Here is a 26,417-nt window from a genome sequence, read left to right on the forward strand (position 1 = left end):
AAAAAAAAAAAAAAAAAAAAAAAAAAAAGGACAGGGAGACAGAGATAAACTAAGTGTAAATTGATGCAAGATTTTTGGAGGGCAATTTGGCAAGGTGTGTGTGTATAGAAGACAGCCTGCTATGAGGGATCAGAGTCAAGCAAGTTAGTGAAGGCATCCCTGTGGAGGGGCAGCCTGGTGTGGGAAGTCAGAGCCTGAGAGGGCTAACAAGGACATCCCCATGATGGAGTGGCATGGCATGGGCTGTTGGAGCCTGAGTGGAATGAGGAGGTCATACACATGGGGCAGAGGTAATGTAGCAAGCCAGAGTCTGAGCAGGCTGCAGAGGGAATCCATGAGTCAGGGAGGCTGGTTATGGAGAATCAGAGGCACCCAGGCAGGGAGAACAGAGCTGTCAGGGAGGGGTGGCAATGGACATAGGAGATTGATTATTATTTTAGTATCTATTTCTTTGCTTTTTTTTTTCTGAGAAGAGGTCTCTGTCACCCAGGCTGTAGTGCAGTGGTACGATGATCTCGGCTCACTGCATCCTCTGCCTCCCAGGTTCAAGCGATCCTCCTACCTCACCCTCCAGAGTAGCTGGGACCACAAGCGCACACCACCATGCCCAACTAATTATTTTGTTTTTGGTAGAGACAGGATTTCACCATGTTGCCCAGGCTGGTCTCAAACTCCTGAGCTCAAGTGATCCACCTGCCTCGGCCTCCCAAAGTGTTAGGATTACAGGCATGAGCCACCATGCCTAGCCAAGTGTTAGTATATTTTTCGGTGTGACAATTTACCCCAAAACTCAGCAGCTTAACATAATGCACATCTATTATCTCAGTTTTTATGTGGCAGGAATCTGGGCATGGCTTAGCTGGGTGCCTCTGGCTCACAGTCTCTCACAAAGCTAAAATCTGAAGCTTCAACTGAGGGAGGCTCTGCTTCCAAGCACATTCATGTGGTTGTTGGTAGGATTTATTTCTTCAAGGGGTGTTGACTGAAGACCTCAGTTGCTCAATGGCTGTGGCCAGAAGCCTCCCTCAGCTCCTTGCCACATGGGTCTCTCCATAGGGCAGCTAGCTTCCCTCAGCTAGTGAGAGGGAGGATGGGAGGGGGAGAGAGAGAGAGCGAGAAAGGGAGGAGTGGGTAGGGCAAGGGGAGGGAGAAAGAGAAAGAAAGAGAGAGACTAGAAGCCAGAGTCATCTTATAACCTAATCTTGGAAGTAACACCCCATAACTTTTGCTGTATTGTGTCATTAGAAGTGATTCACTAAATCCAACTCACACTCCAGGGGAGGTGATTCCACAAGTGGTTGAATACCAGGAGGCAGGGATCACTAAGCACTATCTTAGAAACCTCCCAGCACAGTTACGTAGAGGAGTCTTGATAAAAATGAGTAAATATATTAAGAATGACGTAAGCTATCTTCTCATTGTCATAAATTATTACTAATGCAGAAAGAAAGAAAATTAGAATGAACCCTGTGCTGTTGGATTGGATATATCAGAGTAAACTCATGGTTAGATAAATGACGGATGGATAGATTGATAGATAGATAGATAGATAGATAGATAGATAGATAGATAGATGAAAATGTGTGTGTGTGTGTGTAAGTGTATATAAGTGAGGCCTCTGAGAGGCTCAGGGAGCAGCAACACACCAACAGCAATATATATACCTGGTGCTCAGATTTGGCTTCTAGATACCATTTCCACTAAGAGGAATCAGGGCTTCTCCAGGCTGATTTTGGGACTGCAGAAGGCAAAGTACAAGATGAGCCTGGAATATTTTGTGCCAGAAACTAAGGAGGTGCTTGAAAAATGATGGGGTCATGTCAAAGGGACATAGAAACCAGCTTAAAGGGGCTCCCAGTGGCCAAATCCAGGACAATTTGAGCATCAAAGTAAACAATGATAATAATGGATTATAATCCATTGAATAAAAATAGGAAACCATAAGTCTATATTGGTATAAATAAATAAATGAATAAATCAAAAGTTTGATGAGGAATGGAATATTTACACAGTTTCAACATACTTCCCCAGAAGGTATGTATTAATTACAAAGAATAACTTCACAGTGGAGAAGCCTAGCACTTACTACCTTAGTCGAGAGATCAAAACGACCATCATGAGTAGTAATAGGACACACTGAAATTACGCTCCGCTTGACAGAATGCAATTAGAGCCTAGCGTCACTTCTGTGATAGCCCTGCCAAAAATAAGTAACCTAAATCTAATCATTGGGAAACATCAGATAAACTCAAAATGAGGGATGTTTTCCAAAATAACTGGCCCATAGTCTCCAAAATTGCCTGAGTCTTAAAAGTCAACAGAAGACCAAGGAACTCTTTCAGACTGAAGGAGGTGAAGGACATATGACAACTAAAAGCACTGCACGATTCTGAACTGGATCCTTTTGCTATAATAGATCATTTTGAGACATCTGATGAAACTTAAATGGTACCTGGGGATTCAATGCTAGTAATCTATTAATGTTAATTTCCTGATTTTGATGGTTATTTCATTCATGGTTAGATAGGAAAGTATCTTTGTCATTAAAAAAATAAAAAGGTACACACTAAATTATTCAGGGGAAATGGGGCATCAGGGTGGCAAATCACTTTCAAATGGTTCAGGAAACAAACAAACAAACAACAACAACAAAAACAGAACAGCCTGTATTACACTTCCAACTTTTCTATAAGTTTATGATCGGTTTAAAATGATAATAATAGTAGTAGTAATAGTAATTTAAAAATAATGAAAAGAATGTCATAATCATGAAAGTCAAAGACAGTCTGAAGAACTGTTTCAAGATGAAAGAAGGCTAGATATAAACAAAAAATGCAATATATGACCCTGAATTACATCTCAGACCCCCCCCCCAATTTTTTTGCTACAAAGAACATTATCTGCACAATTGGAGTATTATGAGTAAGGCCTGTAGGGTAGATAATAGAACTTTATCAATATTAACTTCCTGATGTTAATATTTGCACTGTTCTTATGTAAGGAAATTTTTTCGGCCGGACACAGTGGCTCACACCTCTAATCCCAACACTTTGGGAGGACGAGGCGGGTGGATCACCTGAGGTCGGGAGTTCGAGATCAGCCTGACCAACATGGAGAAACCCCATCTGTACTAAAAATACAAAATTAGCCGGTCGTGGTGGCGTATCCCTGTAATCCCAACTACTCAGGAGGTTGAGGCAAGAGAATCACTTGAACCCAGGAGGCAGAGGTTGCGGTGAGCCAAGATTGCACCATTGCACTCCAGCCTGGGCAACAAGAGCAAAACTCTGTCTCAAAGGAAAAAAAAAAAAAAGAGAGAGAGAGAGATTTTTTTCTTTTTTCATAAATGCATCTAGGACACAAAGAGAAATATTTTGTTCTAAGAAATATATACTGAAGTATTTAAAGTTAAATGGACATCATAACTCAAATTTACTCCCAAAACTCCCAAATGGTTCAGAAAAAAGGTAATATGCATATATAGAGAAAATATGATAAAACAACTGACAGACTGTTAACAATTGGAGAAATACTTGTGTTCCTGCAACTTCTCTGTAAGTCTGAAATTATATTACAATAAAAAGTCACAAAAATGTACATATCTTTGTTCTCACAATTATCTTTCAAAAGGTATCCAACATGTATATAAAGATATTCATATATGGATGTTCACTGCAGTATTGTTTGAAATAGCTGAAGATCAGGCTCAAACAAATTGTTCATTGATAGTGGATTTTTCATACTATGAAACACTATGTAAGAGAATTGGGTATATACCTGGGCTAAAAATAAGGAACAAATAACCTTACATTGAATAGAATGGCTGCTATACAAATAAACAGAAAATAAGCATTGGCAAGGATGTGGAGAAATTAGAACTTTTGTGTATTGTTGGGGGAATAAGTACAACCGCTATAGAAAACAGTATGGAGGTTCCAAAAAACAAACAAAACAACAACAACAACAACAAGCACACACACAAAAAACCCAGAGCTATCATATGATCCAGCAATTCCACTTGTGGGTATATATCCAAAAGAATTGAAAGCTCAAATAAATGAGCTGCCTTGTTTCAAAACAATACATTTTCTACTAGTTTCTGCTATATTCACTGATTCAACCAAGTTTTAAATATAAAGATAACAGAGTTACATTCCACAGTGACATAAATATATTAAAGTAAACTAAAATTTCCACAAGTCTTTTCTTTCTTTTTTTTTTTTTTTCTGAGACGGAGTCTTGCTCAGTCACCCAGGCTGTAGTGCAGTTGTGTGATCTCAGCTCACTGCAACCCCCACCTCCCGGGTTCAAGTGATTCTCCTGCCTCAGCCTCCCAAGTAGCTGGAATTACAGGTGCGTGCCACCATGCCCGACTAATTTTTGTATTTTTTAGTAGAGACGATGTTTCACCATGTTGGCCAGACTGGTGTCCAACTCCTGACCTCAAGTGATCCATCCCGCTCTACCTCCCAAAGTGCCAAAGTGCTGTATTACAGGTGTGAGCCACTGTGCCTGGTCTTTTTTTTTTTTTTTTTTTTTTTTTTTGAGATGGAGTCTCGCTCTATTGCCCAGAGTGAGGCAGGGGTATGATCTCAGTTCACTGCAACCTCTGCCTCCTGGGTTCAAGTGATTCTCCTGCCTCAGCCTCCTGAGTAGCTGGGACCACCCAAGTAGCTGGGACCACAGCCATGCGCCACAACACCTGGCTAATTTTTGTATTTTTTGGTAGAGACAGGGTTTTGCCATGGTGGCCAGGCTGGCCTCGAACTCCTGACCTCAAGCGATCCACCCACTTCGGTCTCACAAAGTGCTGGGAGTGAGCCACAGTGTTGGGGAGAAATTTCCACAAATAGTTTTAAAAGGCAAGAGGGTCAAATGAATTGAGTGGGTTTCATGGCTGCCTTTCAATACAATTCTGTGCCTTCAGGTTGTACCCACGGCTAATGATTTTATCCAAAGGACAACAGGCCAGGCACAGTGGCTCATGCCTGTAAGCCCAGCACTTTGGGAGGCCAAGGCAGGCGAATTGCCTGAGGCCAGGAGTTTGAGACCAGCCTGGACAACATGAAAAACAACAATTAAAAAATTTGTTTCCTTTCTCTACTTAAAAAAAAAGAAAAAAGAAAAGAAAAGAAATTAGCTGGGCATGATGGCCTATAATCCCAGCTACTCAGGAGTCTGAGACAGAATTGCTTGAATTTGGAAGGCGGAGGTTGCCGTGAGCCGAGATCGCACCATTGCACTCCAGCCTGGGTGACTGAGCTACACCGTCTCTCAAAAACAAACAAACAAACAAACAAACAAACAAACAAACAAAACCAAAGTACAACATTTGGAGACTGCACTTTTTGCTGTTTCTCAGGTAAGGTAAGTTGATTTTTTTTTTCAGTGCTATCAATAACATAGTAAATCAATGCTACATGACACTTTTCCAGCGCTACATAACATAACTCTTATTTTGTCCAGACTCAGAAGGAAGCTTACAGTAGATGAATCCCTTGCAAACCGATTCATTTCTCGTGTTGATTTTCAAAGGTCTAGAATAGGATGGCAGCATTTCAAATTATTGAACACTTGAATAATCTCCTTGATATTTTTTATTCACCTTAAAACTCGATAGTAAACAGGCATTACTGATTTGGGGGTTATAAATGATTTATGACAGCAAAAGTTAAAAATTTGTTTTCTTTCTAATATTTTGATTCTGTTGTCACTTTGTTTGAAAACTAATGATAATTTTCTGCCCTGTGTATGTATATGGACCATAATAATATAATTGGGTATCTGCTATCAAATTTATAGTCTTCAAGAAAAAGTCACATCAAGTAACAGAAACTGCTTAAGCCCCTTTTATTTTTATTTTGCAATGCTAGAAGGAATTCTAAGCCGTATTACTTACTGCTCTTTAGGTTTTACTTTTCTAAATTTTAATGGTATCTTACACTTATGATGTATTTAACTTACATTAAAATGTAGATGTTTTAAGAATTTTAGTTTTGTTAAGGCCTTTCTAAATATAATTTAAGTAATAAAGGATTATTGTAAGAGTAACAACTAGGATTAGGAATTTTTTTAGGTTCGTCTGTGCTGTTTACTGATTACATCACTTAGAGTGACATTGTACTTTGAAAATATATGTCAAATGATAGCATAACAGGGTAGTTCTGTTACTAAATATTTTGTGCAAATCTTAAAAAAAAGACTAATTTTTCTGATAACCTCTTCTTGTAACTGGTAAACTCAAGGGTTTTGTCTCACTCCAGGAAAGGCTTTTCATTAAAAGATGAGATCGAAGCATTATGTCACTGACATTTATTAAATGCTCACAATGTGCCACTCTCTGGGGTAAGTCCAAATACCAACGTTCAAAATAACATTGCAAAGGATTATTCTCATTACACAAATGAAAAAAGAGTGGCCCAGAAAATTAAGTCACTTGCCCAAGCTGTGTTATAAAGCTAATAAGTGGGAATAACTGGATTTTGAACCATGATTTTTTTTCCCAGACATTGGTAGTAATAGGTTTTCAAGTCAGTTTTCTTGGTCTTATTTCTCTTTTTGCTTTTATTTTTAATTGTTGTTGCTTATGCCCCAAAATGAAATGAATGACATGCATTTTTCATGTATATTGTTTGAAACAAAAGTCCTGGAAATACACTAACAGGAATATAATTTATTGATAAGCTGAATTCTGTTTTACTTTTTCCCAATAGTCTATGCATTAGAAAAGAAAATATTTCACCAAAGTAATTAAAGCACAAAATCTTTAAGATTCAACAAGAAGAAGAAAAAGCTTTAGATGACAAGAGAAGCAATTTTTCCTTTGTTATTACTTTAATATATCCCATTTGGAGCATTGGTTAACCTAAAATACAAATCAACGTAATGATTAGCAGCATAGCATCTAGAACTAAATTGCTCAGGTCAGAATCTCAGCTCTTGTTACTTAATCGCTCATGAAGGGCTGTAGCTCAAACCTTCTATGCCTCAGTTTCCTCATTTAAAAAATAGGGGCAAAAATGGAATTTCAGTCATAGTTTTTTTTTTGTTAGTACTAAATACCTTTATACAGTTTGTATACGTAAAACCCTTTTCATGGTTCTTAACACAATAAGGAATAGCTATTAAGTTTTCAGGTCAATTTATTTAACTGAAATGATTATGTGTACTGCATCAGTGTACACAGATTTGTTTTATATTGGACGGAATATAACTTAAGAGTTTAAATGATACAAAATGTTATACTTGATTTTATTTTAAAGCATAAGAAAATTCAAAATATTATAACTATATTAAGCTATATTCTGTATTTTAATTATACATTAAAACTATATTCTATAGAATGGGCCTTGTGATATGGAAGTCAAGAAAGTGAATGCTACCTGAGGGAGGTCCACCAGAGAAGCCAAATGTCTATATAAGGGACGTGGCCATCGTGGTCTCCTCTGTGCTGAAGGGTCTATACTTTCGGGTGGGGCGGGGTGTAAAGGATAGACTCAGTTCCTGTATTCCACTTTCAAAAGATATAAAGGAATTAAATTCAGAGACGAGCCTTGAACCCAGGTCTTTAGAGCAACAGAGCCTGGAGGAACGTGGCCGGAATTGTGTTCAAATTGTTGGACCACCATGGGCAGGAGGGACAAGACTGGCTTTACATGTCCTCAAACGTGCAGAAGTTACCAGGGGACCGGTTTCCCTCACCCTCAAGCCAGGAAGTCGGAGACCCGAACGGTGGTACGCCGAGTCAGTGAGTCCTGGTCGCTGGAAGTTGGCCAGCCTCAGAAAGCAGGCCCCAGAAACAGAAAAAACAATGCGGGGATAGTCAGTCGATGGCTTTTGTGGTTCTTGCTCACTCCATGATGTGTAATTTTGGCCAAGCGCGTGGCCACTTCCCAGCAGTCCCACTTCAGGGATGAGGTGAACAACATCACCTCTCGTTGTATACACCTCTAGTTGTATACTCGTTTTTTCAAAGTAAATAGGTCGCGTGGGGATTGGTAGGCCAAGTGAGTTTCAGCTTCTAAATCACTGTAACTTCGTGGCGGCTGGGGGTGAGTAGCCTGGTCAAAGCCTCGAAATCTTCGGGAGCAGCGGCGCATTGGGATAAACCTCGGCTAGGCCTTTGCAGCATGAGAGGGGTGGGGTTACTTGAAGGGCTCCTCAGGAGAAGGCGATTGGCCCTGGGGAAATCAGGGGGCGGGACGAGTCCATCATTGCCACTAGTCTTGCCGCCAGGTTCAGGGCAAGCGGCGAGGGCGGCCGAGCGGCGAGGGCGGCCGAGCCCCGAGGGCAGCCAGCGCGCGGGCAGAAGAACCCGCAGTCGCGAGCCACTAGGCAGCCGCGGTGAGCTCGCCAGAGCCGCAGGGGATCGAGGAGGTCACGGGGCGTTGGCACTGGCGTTGCCCTCTTAGATAAGGCGAGGACGCTTCTGCGCGCGGTGAGCTCGACGCGAGCCATTCAACAGCTGGCTTCGCGAGCGACAGTCGCACGGGGTGACTGGGACCGCTGACGGTTGCGACTGCGGCGGTTGGAGGGAGGCGACGACGGCGGCGTAGGCGTTGGCGGCAGCGGCAGTGGCGGCTGCGACGGCGGCGGCGGGGGCGGGGGCGGTAGTCCCGCTATCCCAGCGAATCCTGAAGTAGAGACGAACGGTTCCGGAAGCTCCAGGTAAATGCCCTCCGCTCTGTCCTCAGAGAAGGCCAGCCACGCTGGGCCCTCGGTGGGGATTGGGGAGGGGCTACACAAAAGACCCGAGTTGCCCCGCTTTCCTCAGCAGAGTCACGTTTTCCAGAGTAATGCCGAGGCTCTTCCAGGTCCACTCTCCCCTCACCCGAGACCCCGCTGCGCCAGGGAGCGCACCGGAACCCACTCGAGGGCTCACCCAGACCGCTGCTCTGGCGAAGGTCGAGGCATTCCCCTGGGGCACGTTGGCAGTGACATCCCGCTAATGGGAACTGAAGGTGCCCTCTCCTGCTCGACCGGTACGCCAAGTGCCCATCATTAGCAGGGCTCTGCCGTCGCCACCCCCTGATGACCCTCATCCTTGGCTTTAGGGACTTCTCAAGAGATTCTGAGTCTCGGCTTGAGGTTTCCAGCGGGGTGGATTAAGACCGTTTTAATCTGACCGTGACTTGCTCACCCACAAGGCTTTCGGGATGCAAGATCCTGAGCTTGGGTTGGTGGGCAGAGAGGCGAGGGGAAGAATCAAGTTGGGGAGGCCCATGCTATAGGATATGCATGCCATACCCGCACTCAGGGGAAATCATAGTCGTGGTCCTTGGGACAAGTGCTGCCTTTTGGTCTCCTGGTTTTTGTGTTTTTATTTAAAGTCGACCATTACAAGAGGCAGAATTTTCTAGTGCTACTAACTCTGAGGGGTAACAAACGTGTACTGGCACGCTGGGTTCCAGTATGGGAAACAGGTTAGCTTTTGGGCCTCTTCTTGGTGTCTTTTCTAGATTGAGAATATGGTCTCAAAGATCATGCCCATTTTGCCCTGTTTTCCTGCCTACCTCTGATCTAACCTTGGAACCTCATGCTGTTGAGAGTGTAAACTTGTGCAGTGCAATTGGTAGTGCTCACTCTTCATGCTGAGAAAACCATTTTTTGGAAAAATATGTTGGGACTTCTCAAATTCTGTTTTGTTGTTTGTTTGCCTTTTGAAGCATGTGACATTCCAGCAGTTACATTTTTCTGTGCTCTGGTTTTTTGGGGGGAGGGGAGAGAGGCCAGGAGAGGCCTTCAAAACATGGAGTAACTTCCATGAAGGCATTTTTCCTTCAACCATTGTGGAGCACAGAGGAAAGCGACTAGTGGAATAGGCCTGCTGGCGAAGGTGCCAAGAGGATCCCAGCTGCCACACATTTTAGGATGGATGGGGCTGACTTGAGGTGGAGTAACATTGGGCGGGAGCGGGGCAGGGCCTGCAGAGTCCACCTTGGCTTTTGTAGTGGCTTTCCATTTTGTTCCAGCCAAAGAGTATACCTGCAGTGCAGCCTGTTTGTCCAAGTTTCCATCATACACTTACGTGAAGAGAGTGGCCTTTGCTGGCTTTATGTGTCATCTCTACCCACAGTAAGAAAGGCGAGGTATAGAGGTTAGAGAACATGGAGATGGCAATGGTGGTGGTGCTGATGCGTGTGTGTGAGAGAGACTTATTCCAAACAGTGATGCAGTTTATCTTCCCAGAATGCATTCCTACCTTTGCTAGAGACAGAGACTTTTGCTGAGTTATTTCAGATCCAGGGCGCTGGTAGTTGTCCAACTCTCTGATTCAGTGTATACTGGGGTCTGTGGGTTCTATGTTGTATCCAACATGTTCCTGGCACTTTAAGAAGCTATAAAACCAAGCTGTGGGCTGAGGCAGGCTAATGCCTGGGGCACAGTTAGAGCAAATGTGGACATCATGGAATCCAGTTGCCCTTTGCTCAGAAGAGACAGCACAAGGGCTGGAGCACTTGCAGAAGAAGAGGAAGGTCAGTGAAAATTTAGTAGTCATAATAATAATGAAAATTTACTGAACACTCACTGGAAGTTAAGTACTTTACTTGGACTTTTTAAAATACTTTCCAAAGTGTTGTCTTTTATTTATTTATTTATTTTTATTATACTTTAAGTTCTAGGGTACATGTGCACAACGTGCAGGTTTGTTACATATGTATACATGTGCCATGTTGGTGTGCTGCACCCATTAACTCATCATTTACATTAGGTATATCTCCTAATGCTATCCCTCCTCACTCTCCCCACCCCACAACAGGCCCCGGTGTGTGATGTTCCCCTTCCTGTGTCCAAGTGTTCTCATTGTTCAATTTCCACCTGTGAGTGAGAACATGCGGTGTTTGGTTTTCTGTTCTAGGGATAGTTTGCTGAGAATGATGGTTTCCAGCTGCATCCATGTCCCTACAAAGGACATGAACTCATCCTTTTTTATGGCTGCATAGTATTCCATGGTGTATATGTGCCACATTTTCTTTCTTTTTTTTTTTTTGATTTAATAAAGTTTTATTTTTCCATATGTACAGTTGGTTGGACCTATTCATGCATCTTCACCAGCAGCTGGAGCATCTCTGCCCTTGGTATTTCTGGTGTAAATTACTTGAGCTCTGTGCTTTGAAACCAGTTTGATAAGTCCTTTACTAAGGAGCTCCTGAAGGGCTGCCCTAGCCAGGGAGCCTTGAATCTTCAGTCTCTCAGAGACCACAGCTGGGGTTATAAGTTTATAGTTGGGAACTTCCTTACAGAGTTTGTCGTAGGTAGCTTTGTCAAACAAGACTAAGTTATTGAGCTTGTCCTGAACTTTGCCTTTGGACCACTTCTTCTTTTTGGCCTTGTCCCCGGATTTGTTCACTGGGTCTTTGTCTTTCTTGGCCGACTTTCTGGCGTCCTTCTTCTTCTTATCGTCCTCGGGCGGCATTGCGAAGCTCAGAGAGCAGCAGCGGACACCACAGACTTGCTAAGATGTCCGACAAAAAAAAAGCATGTGCCACATTTTCTTAATCCAGTCTGTCATTGATGGACATTTGGGCTGTTTCTAAGTCTTTGCTATTGTGAATAGTGCCACAATAAACATACGTGTGCATATGTCTTTATAGCAGCATGATTTATAATCCTTTGGGTATATACCCAGTAATGGGATGGCTGGGTCAAATGGTATTTCTAGTTTTAGTGGATTATTTTAATTAATTTATTTATTTTGAGATGGAGTTTCACTCTTGTTCCCCAGGCTGGAGTGCAGTGCACAATCCCGGCTCACTGCAGCCTCCATCTCCCAGGTTCAAATGATTCTCCTGCCTCAGCCTCCCGAGTAGCTGGGATTAAAGGTGCACGCCACTGCACTTGGCTAATTTTTGTATTTTTGGTAGACACGGGGTTTCACCATGTTGGCCACGGTGGTCTCGAATTCCTGACTTCGAATGATCCACCTGCCTCAGCCTCCCAAAGTGCTGGGATTACAGGCGTGAGCCACTGCACCTGGCCGTATCATTTTATTTAATCCCACCTGTAAGGTAGGCACTATTATCATCTTCTGAAGCTCCAAGAGGTTAGGTAGCATGCCCAAGGACGTCACCAAGCTGGTCAGTGGCAGAGGCGGGATTTGAACCCGAATCTGCTTGACACCAGACCTTAAGCTCAAAAGCATTTTGGTTTTTACTGTCACAGAGAAGGTTGCATAAAAGAGGTGAAATGGAGCAAGGTTTTGAAGGGTGAGTAGGCTTTAGATAAGGAGAGGGGATATTTGGCTGAGGGGATCAACATCTTTAAAGGAACTCAAGGAAGATTGGCCCAACTAGAATGGGGGATGGACACAAGGGCGTGGTGAAAATAGGACTGGCAAGGTGGGGTAGGATCATGTTTTGGAGAGCGTTGAAGGGAAACTGTGACGTGAAGCAGTAAGAAGTGGGGGATGTTGAGAATTTTGGGGCAAGAAAGAGCATGGCAAAGGCAGTATCAGTCACCTGGTGTGACCAGCATGTGCCTCTCTCATCCTTTCTTGAGAACCTTACCCAATGGTAGCACATTTAGATGTTGTTTTTGGATTTCCTGAACCCCTACAGAGTAGCAGACACATGCAACCAAATAGATTCCTGGGTCCAATGTGCAGGAAGAACATGCTAGGGGCCCTGGGTCAAACTCAGCCCTAGATGAGTGTGCTACAGCCTGCACAGGATTTGAAAAAGCAATTGAATTAGTGGTCGACATTGAAAAAGCAAAAGAGCTCAGTAAGAATCAGGATTTCCAGCTTATCTTGAAATACTGGAAGGCCTGGTCTGCATTTCATTTGTGGAGGGCAAAGCTGTGCAGAACTGACTTCTTTAGCAAGGGGCAAGTGCTCTGCTTTCCCATAGTCCTACCCAGTCCCCAGCCCCCGTGCTCAGTACCTACCTAATCCTGTAGGCCCTGGGCCACTGCTCAAGGGAAACAAGTCCCCACTTGGGAAGTTTCACACTCAAGATTAGCTTCTTGTCTTATTGTGTAATTAGGAAATTGTCAGACATGCACTGAAACTGTCTCTGTGAAAGGTGAATAATCTTAACACACAGGAATGCTGTGGACCTCATTGTGAAGCATTATCCATAGATGGTAGCTTTCCTCGGGCCTGGGGTTGAAAGCCCGCTGTGCTAGGGCCCCAGAGAGACATTCTGGTGGGCCTTGCTGTTCTTCATCCTTTGCTTGCACTCAGGTTTTCTGTTTGCTGAATAGTTGATGTGTATAGGATCTGGGTCAAATGATTAAAAAAAAAAATCAGGGAGAATAAAAACAACTCAGAAGTGACTTCCTAAAAGATAGCATGTTAAAAATATTAATCTGGAGTCCCAGAAAGTGCTCCATATGTTTTAGATGGGCAGGTATAAGCCGCTGTGTGTTGGCATTTGAGATGGGGAGTTCTTTGTTGTGCAGGTCTGTTTAGGAACTGCAGGGCAGTTAGCATTGCTGGCCCCCTGCTAACCAAATGGCAGTGGTGTCCTCCTCATGCTAGTTATTGTGACAGATACAACTATTTTTATGCATGTCCCAACACTCTTGAAGGGAGCAATACTCTCACACTTAAACATGACTGGAGCCTATTTCCAGGAATTCTAACACTCATTTCATGTGAAAGAATGTTAAAACCATTATTGCTTGTCTGTAGCCCAAAGTACCAAATGTCTCTCCTGACAGTCACCATTTTCTTCCTTAGATTCCAGTTAATTGTCTCAATTTCTTTCTCTTTCTAGACTCAGTTGTTTGAGGGTGACTCTTCCCTGTGGTCCCCAAAGTGTCTTAAAGGTGCTTGGTAGGTACACTTAAATTAATCTCAATGTTCACTGATTAGTGTTAATAGGTCTAGGAGTCCAAATGAACAAGCAAGTCTGCATTATCATTTCACTATGGGTCTTTAGGTGCTGTTATTAGTATTTTAAGTATGGAAATAATACTTTTTTTTTTTTTTTTGAGACAGAATCTCACTCTGTCACCCATGCTGGAGTGCAGTGGTACGATCTTGGCTCACTGCAACCTCTGCCTCCTGGGTTCAAGCACTTCTCCTGCCTCAGCCTCCTGAGTAGCTGGAATTACAGGCGTGCATCACCACGCCCGGCTAATTTTTGTAGTTTTAGTAGAGACTGGGTTTCACCATGTTGGCCAGGCTGGTCTCGATCTCCTGACCTTGTGATCTGCCCACCTCGGCCTCCCAAAATGCTGAGATTACAGGCGCGAGCCAGCGTGCCCAGCCAGAAGTAACACCTTTTAAATGTAGTTATTGAGCAAAGTCTCTGTTTTACATAAGATTTAGCATTATTAAGTTCCTACCCTGTGTTAAGTACTGTTCTAGGCTCTAAAGATATAATGGTGAACCAGACAGATGCAGATTAAAAAAAAAAAGGTTAGCAATGACACACGATGATCAGATGGTTTCTGTGTTACAGTGAAAATAAAATGGGGTGATAGACTACCAAGTCACAGGGGTGAGAACAGTGCTATTTCAGAGTGTTCAGGGCAGACTTCTCTAAGCAGGTGACATTCAAGTCAAATGAGAGCAAAGAGAAAGCACCAGCCATGAGAAAATCTTGGAGGATAGCCCTTCAGGCAGAGGGAACCACAAGAGCAAAGTCCTGAGGAGTGAACCTGATGCATTTGAGGGACAGTAAAAAGGCCAGTGGGGCGGGATGGAGAGAACGAGGGTAATAAGGGAGAAGGGTACAAAGCTGAGTTGAAAGAGGTGGGCAGGGGCCATGTTTTGAAGGTAAGTAGTTTGGATTTCATTCAAAACATGATGGGATGCCGCTGGAAGGTTTTGAACAGAGGAGTGACATGATCTGACTTAGGTTTTTAAAAATACGACATTGGCTGTTGTGTAGAGTAGACTCTGTAGGGGCAAGGATGGAAGAAGAAGGACCAGTTAGGAGGCTGTTGCAGTAATCCAGGTGAGAGATGACAGTGGCCTGGACCGGGGGGTAGCAGTGAAGATGGAGATGAATTTGGGATTTGTGGTAAAGGTGGAGTCAAAAGACTTTTGGAAGGATTAACTCCTAGGTTTTGAGTCTAAGCGCCTGGGTGCAGGGTGGGTCTACTTAGGGAGCTGGGACTCACTGGGAGTCAGGGGAGCAAGTGTGAGGTGGAGGACAGGTTTAGGAGATGCAAATTAAGGGCTCTGATGCACTTGGTAGGTTGAGATGCCAATGATACATTCAACTGGAGACATTGAATAGGCAGTTGAATATCAATATAAAGGTTGGCTGGAACTACAGCCTACATAAAATTAAATGCAAATTAAAGCTGCTTTAAGTTATCATTTTATACTAATAAAGGTAGCAGAAAGAAAAATGATAATGATCCAATGTGATCAGGACTTCAGGGGAATCAAGTATGTTAATGCTGCTGATGGCCTAATAAATTGGCTTTTAAAAATATTTACATAAGACCTGGAACGGTGGTTCACACCTGTAATCCCAGCACTTTGGGAGGCTGAGGCGGGCGAATCACTTGAAGTCAGGAGTTCGAGACAAGCCTGGCCAACATGGCAAAACCTCGTCTCCACAAAAAAAATACAAAAATTACCCGAGTGTGGTGGCATGTGCCTGTAACCCCAGCTACTCAGGAGACTGAGGCATGAGAATCACCTGAACCCGAGAGGCAAAGGCTGTGGTGAGCTGAGATCGTGCCCCTGCACTCCAGCCTGTGAGACAGAGTGAGACTCTGTCACACACACACAAAAATAATAATAATAATAAAAAATTTACACAAAGATTTCCATAGTAGCACTCATTCTCATAATAGTAGTGTAGAGCAGTGGCAATACTCTTTTGGAAAGAGTTATGCTCTTTCAAAAATAATTGAAGACACAAATCCCCAGGGAGAATATCCAACTAAATATGTAGTAAGTATAGAGTTTCTATATAATTTTTCTCTATATAGAATTTCTTTTTTAACAACCTTTAATTTTTATTGACACATTGTAATTGTACAGAATTTCTAGAGAAACTCTCTATAGCCATGAAAAATGAGGAATTGTGATGATCATATCAGTATCTGGAATTGTTAATAAAATAGGTGCAAAGATCAGATCATGATGGTATGTAAGTACAATGACGTAAATCTTACTTGGTGTTCATGCTGAATATTGTTAATATACAGTTGTCTTAATTTTAAAACAATTTCATTCGCTTTTGACTTTGTACCTGTTTCTCTGGCAGTGTTCCCTGGTTAGGATGCCATAACTTCATTTTAGTCCACTGTGAAGGGTTCAAGTGAATTGTGGCTTCTCCAATCTTTCTTCCCTTGATCACGTTTTCAGCGTGAGGTATTGGGTAATATCCTATTCTGTGGGACTTGTATTCAAATAAGTTTACCTTGGGATTTTTAAAAGGTTGGGAAATACTGTTACTCTTAAAAACTGGTTAATAGTGCAAAGTAGGGTCGCATGTGAAGGTTGCTTTTGACCTGTAGGTGGCGATTGGTGGGCAGGAATTTTGTTGGTAATTTTCAGATTGTGGAAATACAACTGAGAAGCAAAACACTGGCAACTTCATGATATGCATTTCCCACAAATAATACTCTGATTATTCAGTGATTGAGGCAAAAGTATGGAAGATACTCAGCCACATTCCTTTAATTCCCTGATAGCTTTTTTTTTTCCTTGAGAAGAGAAAGCAGTGAGTCTTCTTCAGTAGCATTGTTTATTAATCCAAGGTATAAAGCAGCATTCCTGGCTGGAGGTGTCTGGAGAGAGGTGTTCTTCAATAAAAATGTTCCTGGTGCAGACGAAGGAGCAGAAGACCAAAAGACTGGTCAGATAGGTCTGCTTACTGCTCTGTGCAGGTTTTTAAAAACAGCTTCTTCCCTTGTTATCTTGGAATGACTCCTATACACACTTGCTTAGAGTTAGTTATGTGAACGCATTTGCACAGAAAGGCCAACACAAGACTTTTCTTCAGGTTAATTTATTTTCTATTAGCCTCAGAAACACTCAGAACATGTTGCTTTCACAAACGTTACCACATACAGGAAACTTTAGGATGATGTTTTAACACAAGGAAGAGAAAACAGGAAATTAAGTTGCTCAGAGTTAAATGAATATGAATCCAGCTTTCTTAATTTCAGGATCGAAATTCCACATACTAAACTCTACCTTAGAGAGGATTTTCTTTGAATGGTGGTAGAAGAGATTCTCTCTCAGTAGGACTCTAATATTTCGTTGTTGCAAATTTATCATTGCCGAATGGCTGTGGATCTCCAAAAATCCCTTCCATTCTGCCCAGAAAGCCCCCAGTGCCCCCATAAGCCCAGACCATTTTAATTTGGGAATTTGGTCATTTGTTGGGTCACATATTGGCTATATTCTTATTATTGCAAAACTGAGTGCCACTGATTTTAATGATGTGATTTTTAAATTATTCAAGATCAGAGCATATGGTCAGCCTCAGGTTTAAAATGTTGTTGGCTTAATGACGTGTCAGAATACTTGAACGTCCATGCATGGCATCTTGACTGAAGAACCATGGAATGTTTTTATTTGGTCAATACATACTGGGATTCTGTAGTAGCCAGAAAATGGAAAATTGACTAGGTTAATTTGACCCAAATAAATTCTGACTTCCCTGCTATTTCCATAAATATGTTGTATAATTGTATACATCTTAAATGTTTTCAAAATGACTAACTTTAAGATTCAAAAGCCTGGAGAAAAAGGGAAAGGCAGCAAAGAGCTACTTTGAAAGAGGATATTGCATAGATGGTCCTATTTTTTCCACTGTTTTTTTTTTTAAAGTACCTCATTCAACTGGCCTTTCTAACACTGTGTCAGCAAATATTTATGAGAGTGAGAACAAGCAAGAGAGAATGAATAGGTGGCTACTTTGCTGATTACTCAAGTGCTTTTAAAGTTTCAAATTATATTTCTGATCTAAAAATCCTGAGATGTATTAGGTGAATCTCTCCAGTATCTCCTGAAATGGGAGAAGATATTGGAATGTCTTAGGATGCAGACTGTGCAGAATTTATTGAGGTTTCACTGCTGGTTAAAACGAACATTTTAGGCTTGTGACAACATCTCCAGTCTATTTCCTTTTCTCTATTCCCTTATCCTACTGTTATTCAATCAGCTTTGCTACGAGATATAGAGGCAAGGAAGATGAGGTGACCGTGTTCTCTGATAATCTCTTAGAAATGTTTTGGCATTGGGAACATGTTGAGTGAAATGTTTTAGTAAAGCTGCATACACAAGATACTGCTAGAATGCACACTGTGTAAACATTATTAAGTAACTATAATTTTTAAGGTTGGAGAAGCTCCCATTTGCTTATGCAAAGATATTAAAGAATAAGTCATCTCAGTAGTGTTGCTTTTAATCATAAGGCTAAAGGAAAGATGTGTGCATGTGGGTGGGGAGGATTGGGGAGGTCATGGTGAGCACAATAGAATATGGGAATGCTAGAAATATTTATTAAAATTTGACTTTTTGATAATTTGTGAATATCATGATTCTGGCATTTCTTGCCATCAAGGTTTGGTTTATCTAGGCTCCTAAAACTTTGTTTAATAAATTAATCTATGCATATAATAGTGATTGGTGAAAATGATGGGAAAGTTATTAATGAATTCTACCATTACTGTCAATTGAAGCACAGGCTTATTAGAAGGGAAATTAGAGGCAAATTAGGTTGTTCTAAAGAGTCAGTTTTAAGTCAAAGCCTAATAATTTGATCTTAGTGATTCTACACATTTTGGTATGTATATTTTGATGAATATATAAATATGCATAAATACATAACTATATCATAGATTGTATTTTTATATATTTGGTTAAAACCAAGGATTGTGTTGGGGAGAAAATCACAAACCCTTTTTTTTTTTGAGATGGAGTCTCGCTCTGACTCCCAGGCTGGAGTGCAGTGGCACGATCTCAGCTCACTGAAATATGCGCCTCCCAGGTTCAAGTGATTCGCCTGCCTCAGCCTCCTGAGTAGCTGGCATTACAGGCGCCCACCACCACACCACGCCCAGCTAATTTTTATATTTTTAGTAGAGACGGGGTTTTACCATGTTGGCCAGGCTGATCTCGAACTCCTGACCTCAGGTGATCCATCTGCCTCAGCCTCCCAAAGTGGCAGGATTACAGATGTGAGCCACCATGCCTGGACTAGTTGAGTATTTTCCAAAAACATCTGTTTGCTTTTGCTGTGTTATAAATTATCATTTATGAGTTAAACACTCTGCAGCTAAGCCAGGAGTGGTGGCTTACACCTGTAATTCCAGCACTTTGGGAAGCTGAGGTGAGAGAGGTGAGAGGATTGCTTGAACCCAGGAGTTTGAGACCAGCCTCAGTAACACAGAGAGACCCATCTCTACAAAAAATAAAAAATTAGCTGGGTGTGGTGACACGTGCCTGTAGTTCCAGCTACTCAGGAGGCTGAGGTGGGAGGATGGCTTAAGCCTAGGAAGTCGAGGCTGCAGTGAGCCTTGATTGTGCAAGTGCAGTCTAGCATGGGGGACAGAACAAGGCCCTGTCTCAAAACAAGATATTTTGCAGCTAGATCAGTGATTGATGAGGGTAGGGAGGAAATGTGGAGGGACAATGGGTATTTTGACTACCTTGATTGCAGTGATAGTTTCATAGGTGTGTATACACATGTCAAAATTTATCAAAACATACAGTTTTGATACATGTGTAGTTTATGTTATGAAATGTGTAGTTTATTATATATCAATTTTGCCTCAATAAAGCAGTTCTAAAAGATAAGTTCTGCAGCCCATTGTGTAGCTAGTATTGCAATTGCCAAGTGAGCCTGTGATATTCAAAGTCCTGTTCTGGTCTCCCGGGTTTCCATCATGACTCACACAAACTTTGACTATGAGTTCAAATGCCTGTAGGCATTTACAGTGATGGCAGAAAGAGGGGTGCTTTTGGTGGGTGAAGGGAGTTGCTATTGTATTAATCTTTTTTTTTTACCATTTTCTGGACAAGTTGGTGTCAGCAGTTATAAATTGCTTCCTTTTAATAGCTTGTTATTATCATCTGAAGTTCCTCTTTTTAATTAAACAAAGTACAAAATTAATACATTCTTATTATAAACATTAAAAAATTGAAGTATGAAGAAATGTACAACATGGGCATATAGAGTAAAATAATAGATTGGAGACTCCAAAAGGTGGGAGGGTGGGAGGGAGGTGAGGATTGAAAAATTACCTGTTGGGTACAATATACACTATTCAGGTGATGGGTGCACTAAAAGCCCAGATTTCACCACTGCACAATACATGCATGTAAGAAATCTGCACTTGTACTCACTAAGTATCTAAAAATAAAATTACTCCCTTCCTCTCTTCCCTTCCTTCTCCTCCTCCTCTTCCTCCTCCTTTTTCTCCTCCACTTCCTCCTCCTTCTTCTCCTATATTTTTTATTAGTTTTCGACTTGAGGTCTCCTTAAGGAAGAATCATCGCAACGGGAGTTGGTTGTTGTGCACCTATGTCCCGGTCACTATGCTAGTTAATTTTTAGTGACTTAGAAGAAGTTGCCAATGGCACTGCTATAGCAATGAAGCCATGTCATATATAAAAAGCTTACTTCTTGGTTCATACTAGGTCCTCAATATATTTAAAAAGTAAGATTAGATAATTAGCCCTCTATTTTGGGAGAGTAATTTAAGATAAAATATTTATTGACATTCAATTTTAAGATCTAAAGCCTGTGAACAACTATGAAAGATATGAGAAGAACAAATGCCTTAGTTTGTTGTCATTTTTGTCCTTGGGAAACGGAATTTAAGTTGTGAGGATTTTAAAGGAGATCAGCTTTTTTTTTTTTTTATTTTCAAAAACAATTGAGTCTTCTTGGGAAAATCAGCTTGTTCTTGTAGTCATCCATTTTACCCAACATTCTTGATTATACATAATTTGTGATAATTTCTAAATATCAAATCCATTATAAAGGAATTTAGAAATTGGATTCCATGAAGCTACTTAAAATAATGTAACCCAGGCTTTGAAATCAATCCAAGAGAAGCATTCTACAGTGTTTTAAACAAAGGCAGTATCACTGGAGCAAATGGAAAGCTTGACAAGCCTGATTACTTTGAAGAGAGTAACTCTGTTTTGGGTATATATTTTCTGGAATGTTTTTAAAAAACTGTTGCTTTATATTAGGTTGTGTAAATAAATACCTAATGGTTATAAATAAATATTAGAGTTCAGTGTATCTTAATTGAATATCACATTAATTTTTCTCCTAGAGGGGCCTTAGTGTTGACTCTTATTGCAAATTACAGCAAACTAACTGGAGTTTTTCCATTTTGCTATTTAGATAATGCTTCTGGAGAAAGAAAACATGTTTATTTTCATATCATCCCATTTCACTGTTGCTGTCATAAGGGTTTCTAGAACATAGTATCTTAGATACTGCTTTTGATGACCTTTTATAAAATCAGTCTATACAAACTTTGTCTTCTAAAGGAAGTTAACTTGGATTGTCCTTTAGGGGTAGTTATTAAATAATTATGTACCTATAAAGTTAGCCAATATTTCACAGTAAATTTTGTGTTAGAATTTCTGTCATCTGGCCATATATGTTTGGGTCTAAATTTCCCTAAAGTTGACATTAATGAGAAACTCTGGTGACATAGAGTCTGAATATATCTGCTCAGAAAAAACTCCTTTATTAGGAAGTGCTATTTAAATTAAGCAAATAGAAGATTAAATCTCTAATTCCCAGCATTAGTGATCTTGTTCACCTTAGTACTGCTTCAAATAGTTTGTTAATATGAAGTAAACAGCAAGCACTCGTGTTTTGGGGTTTTTCCAGTCCCAAAGTAGAGGGCAAATTCACTTTGTCACTCATTAGAAAAGGCTGTCTCTTCTTAACTTTAACTTAAAGATCAATTTCGTTAAAGTCAACAGACTGGAGGAATAAGAGTAGATATGTCCATTTTAGACTTGGAAACCAACCTGGACAAGGGATGCTAAGTCAGGTGCATGGGTTAGAACTGTAAGTTCTATGCATGTTCGGTGCATGTTCATTAATGTGCCACCCTTGCCCTGTTTGTGTACCATCCCCAGCAGGTTTTTAATGGGACTTTACATTTAAGATCAATTGTACAGTAGATTAGAGATTTAGAATCTTGGCTTCTCAATGTGTGGGCAAGTGATTTAATTTTCCTGAAACTGTCTGAATTTCTCCATCTGTAAAACAGGCAGGCAAATACCTACTCACAGGTTGCTTCATAAATCAAATGAGATAAAGTAAGACTACTACCACTAATAGATAATATTATAGCTTATGTTTATTGAGAACTTCCTTTGTGCCAGGCACATTCTAAGGATTTCACCTGTACTCACTCATTTAATCCTCCCCCAAATCTTATTATCTCTATTTTATGGTTAAGGAAACTGAGACACAGTATATACTCTTTGAAAGCTCTAAAAACGCTAAACAAATATTATTAAATAAATATTACATATTATTATTATTATTTTTAATAGGCTTTATTTTTTAGAGAAGTTTTAGGTTCACAAGAAAATTGAGTAGAAGGGGCCTGGTGTGGTGGCTCATGCCTGTAATCCCAGCACTTTGGGAGGCTGAGGTGGGTGGGTCACCTGAGGTCAGGAGTTCGAGACCAGCCTGGCCAACATGGTGAAACCCTGTCTCTACTAAAAACACGAAATTAGCCGGGCGTGGTGGCGCACACCTGTAATCCAAGCTACTCAGGAGGCTGAGGCAGGAGAATCACTAGAACCTGGGAGGTGGAGGTTGCAGTGAGCCAAGATCATGCCACTGCACTCCAGCCTAGGTGACAGAGCAAGACTACGTCTCAGAAAAAAAAAAAAAAAAAAAAAAGAAGAAGAAAATTGAGCAGAAAATATAGAGGTCCCACATACTCCTGCTCCTACACATGCCTAGCCTCCCCCGTGATTAACATCTCCCACCAGAGTGGTTATATGTGTGACAATCGGTGAACCTACATTGACACATCATCATAACCCAAAGTCCATAGTTTACATTAGGGTTCAATCTTGGTGTTGAACATTCTGTGGTTTTGGACAAATGTTAATGACATGTATCCATCATTACAGTATCATACAGCATAGCTCCAACTGCCCTAAAAATCCTCTGTGCTCAGCCTATTCATCCTTCCCTCCCCTCTAATTCATGGCAGCCACAGATCTTTTTACTGTTTACATGGTTTTGCCTTTTCCAAAATGTTATGTAATAGGAATCATATAGTATGTTGCCTTTTCAGATTGGCTTCTTTCACTTAGGAAGATGCACTTAAGTTTCTTCCACTTATTTTCATGGCTTGATAACTCATTTCTTTTTGGGGCTGAATAATAATCCATTGTCTGGATGTACCACGGTTTATTTGTCCATTCACCTACTGAAGAACATCTTGATTCCTTCCAGGTTTTGACAATTATGAATAAAGTTGCTATAAACATTATATGCAAGTTTTTGTTTGGACATAAATTTTCAATTCCTTTGGAGAAATAACAAGGAGTGCGCATTGCTGGATCATATGGCAAGAGTATGTTTAGTTTTGTGAGAAACTGCCAAATCGTCTTCTGAAATGACTGTACCATTTTGCATTTCCACCAGCAATGAATGAGAGTTTCTGTTGTACCACATGCTCATTGTGATACTTCTTCCTTAAGGAGACCTCATTTGGTGTGGTCAGTGTTCTGGATTTTGGCCATTCTAATAGGTGTGTGGTGGTATCTCATTGTTGTTTTAATTTGCATTTTCCTGATGACATATGATGTGAAGCATCTTTTCATATGCTTTTTTGCCATCTGGTGTATCTTCTTTGGGGAGGTGTCTGTTAGGGCTTTGGTCCATTTTTAAATCAGATTGTACTCTTATTGTTGAGTTTTAAGAGTTCTTTGTATATTTTGGATAACCATTCTTTATCTGACATATCTTTTGCAAATATTTTCTCCCGGTCTGTGGCTTATCTTTTTATTCTCTTGACAGTGTGTTTTGCAGAGCAGAAATTTTAAATTGTAATGAAATCCAACTTATCAATTATTTCTTTTCTAGAATGTGCCTTTGGTGTTACATCTAAATAGTCATTGCCATATGCAAGGTCTTGTGGATGTCTAAATGTTCCAGCATCATTTTTTGAAAAGACTATCTTTGCTCTGTTATATTGTCTTTGCTCCTCTTTTTTAAAGATCGGTGGACTGTATTTATGTGGGCCTCTCTGGACTTTCTATTCTGTTCTATTGATGTATTTGTCTTTTCTTTTACCAAACCACTATCTTGATTGCTATAGCTTTATAGTAAGTCTTGATGGTGTCAAGTTCTCCAACTTTGTTCTTCTTCAATATTGAGTTAGCTATTCTGGATATTTTGCCTCTCCATATAAACTTTAGAATCAGTTTGCCAATATCCACAAAATAACTCACTGGGATTTTCATTGGGATTGCATTGAATCTATTGATCAAGTTGGCAAGAACTGACATCTTGAGCCTTCTTATTCGTGGACCACATATTTAGTTTTTCTTTACCTTGTATAGATCTTGTACATATTTTGTAAGATTTCTAACTAAGTATCTCATTGTTTTGTGTGCTAATGTAAATGGTATTGAATTTTAAATTTCAAATTCTACTTGTTCGTTGCTGTTATATAGGAAGGCTATTGACTTTTTTGTATTAACCTTATATTCGGAAGCCCTGCTGAAATAACTTATTAGTTCCAGGAATCAGAAGATATTATTTTAATTCTACTTGTAGTATAGCTTTTCTTATCAATTTGTTCTAAGTCCAGCAATGCCAACACCATTTCACAATCCAAATCTGTGTATTACTCCATCTGTATCAAAATTTTCTCTTTTGCTCTCTAAGGTGGTCTGAGGACACCATGACAGTCACAGTGGTGTATGATAACTCTTGAGGCAACAGAGCTCTGTGCAGCTCAGCACCTCTACCTCAAGCCCATAGCAAAATTGTTGATCAGCATATTGCTTCCAGGGAGTCTAGAACCTGTGAGGCCCTTCTCTAACTGGGAAGTTCTTGACCAGCTGAAGAGCCTGATTTGCCCTGACCAGTTCACCACAGTTTGGCTTTCCAAGAGTACAGAGGACTTCATTCGATTTGAGGGTGAGGCTAAGACCTGAAGTTTGATTCAGATCCTGAAGGCAAAGTTACATGGGAAGGTTATCGAGTTAAATGGTTTGAAAAAAGACTTAAAAGTAGTGGCTACAGATGCCCAGGGAGAATGGGAGCACTTCCCCAAGGGAAAAGAGCCCTCGTGTTGAATGACGGAGCTGAAGGACCATGAGAAGAGCCCAGATTCCATATATTTTGAAGACTTGCCCTGTAAATGGTTTGCACCTAAAGGTTCTAGCAAGGAGAAGCCATGTGAAGAGATCCTTTGGGTAGTCTTTGAAAGTTTTGGGAAGATCAAGAATGTGGATATCCTTATGCTTGGCCCCTACAGAGAAGTAATGACTGACAGGAGCTTTGGGGGTTTTAGCTTTGGCTTACAGACATTTGAGGCCTTCATACAGTACCAAGAGGCAACTGACTTTGTAAAAGCCATGCAGTCCCTTCGAAGAATGAAACTGATGCTTAAAGGAGATGATGGGAAAGCTCTGGCATGTAACATTGAGGTAAGAGGTAGCCAGAGTTTCTTTTATTTTCCACTGTTCAGGTGATCCTGAGTAAAAGCTGGAAGGAAGCATCTAGAATAAATTTTCTTAGACCCTACCAGGCTCTGATCAATAGCTGATATATAAAGACTTTTATTATTTTTAATACATGGATGTTTAGGAAGAAAAACAATCCTGATGTGAACACTCATTCTTGTGCTATCAGGCATGCTGCCAGCTGTGACTTTAAAGTGATGGTTCTTGTAATCTGAGGCTCTGTCTCAACTACTTGAGGGCATTAAAGAATTCTTCATGGCCCCTGTGGAATTATCTCATATGCTTATTATATTTGACAAGTTGCTGAGAGAGAGGAAGAGAGGAATACATGCAGTTTGAAACCACGTGGAGGTCGGGTATGGTGACTCACGCCTGTAATCCCAGCATTTTGGGAGGCCGAGGCAGGCAGATTGCTTGAGGTCGGGAGTTCGAGACTGGCCTGGCCAACATGGCAAAACCCCGTCTCTACTAAAAATAGAACAATTAGCCAGACGTGGTGGCATGCACCTGTAATCACAGCTACTTGGGAAGCTGAGGCATGAGAATTGCTTGAACCTGGGAGGTGGAGGTTGTAGTGAGCCGAGATCACGCCACTGCATGCCAGCCTGGATAACAGAGTGAGACTCTGTCACACACACACACACACACACACACACACACACACACACACACATACACACACAAAAGAAACCACATGGAGAGCAGTTTTTTCCCTCTTTATTTCTGGGTCACAACTTAAATTTTCAGGATATCTGTTAGGTAAACTGCTGAAACATAATCCTAACAAACTTGGGTTCTT

The 26,417-nt window shown here is 41.0% G+C and overlaps 1 pseudogene across 1 annotated transcript; it reads right to left on the reverse strand.

Moving 5' to 3' along the window:
- Positions 1–10,999: 10,999 nt before the first annotated feature.
- On the reverse strand, positions 11,000–11,416 carry LOC111531458 (annotated as a pseudogene). Its single transcript, XR_002728294.2, has one exon. The product of XR_002728294.2 is annotated as a 40S ribosomal protein S25 pseudogene (transcript).
- Positions 11,417–26,417: the final 15,001 nt, after the last annotated feature.

Source organism: Piliocolobus tephrosceles, chromosome 12 (genome assembly GCF_002776525.5).
Source record: "Piliocolobus tephrosceles isolate RC106 chromosome 12, ASM277652v3, whole genome shotgun sequence".
In the NCBI taxonomy this organism is placed as follows: domain Eukaryota; kingdom Metazoa; phylum Chordata; class Mammalia; order Primates; family Cercopithecidae; genus Piliocolobus; species Piliocolobus tephrosceles.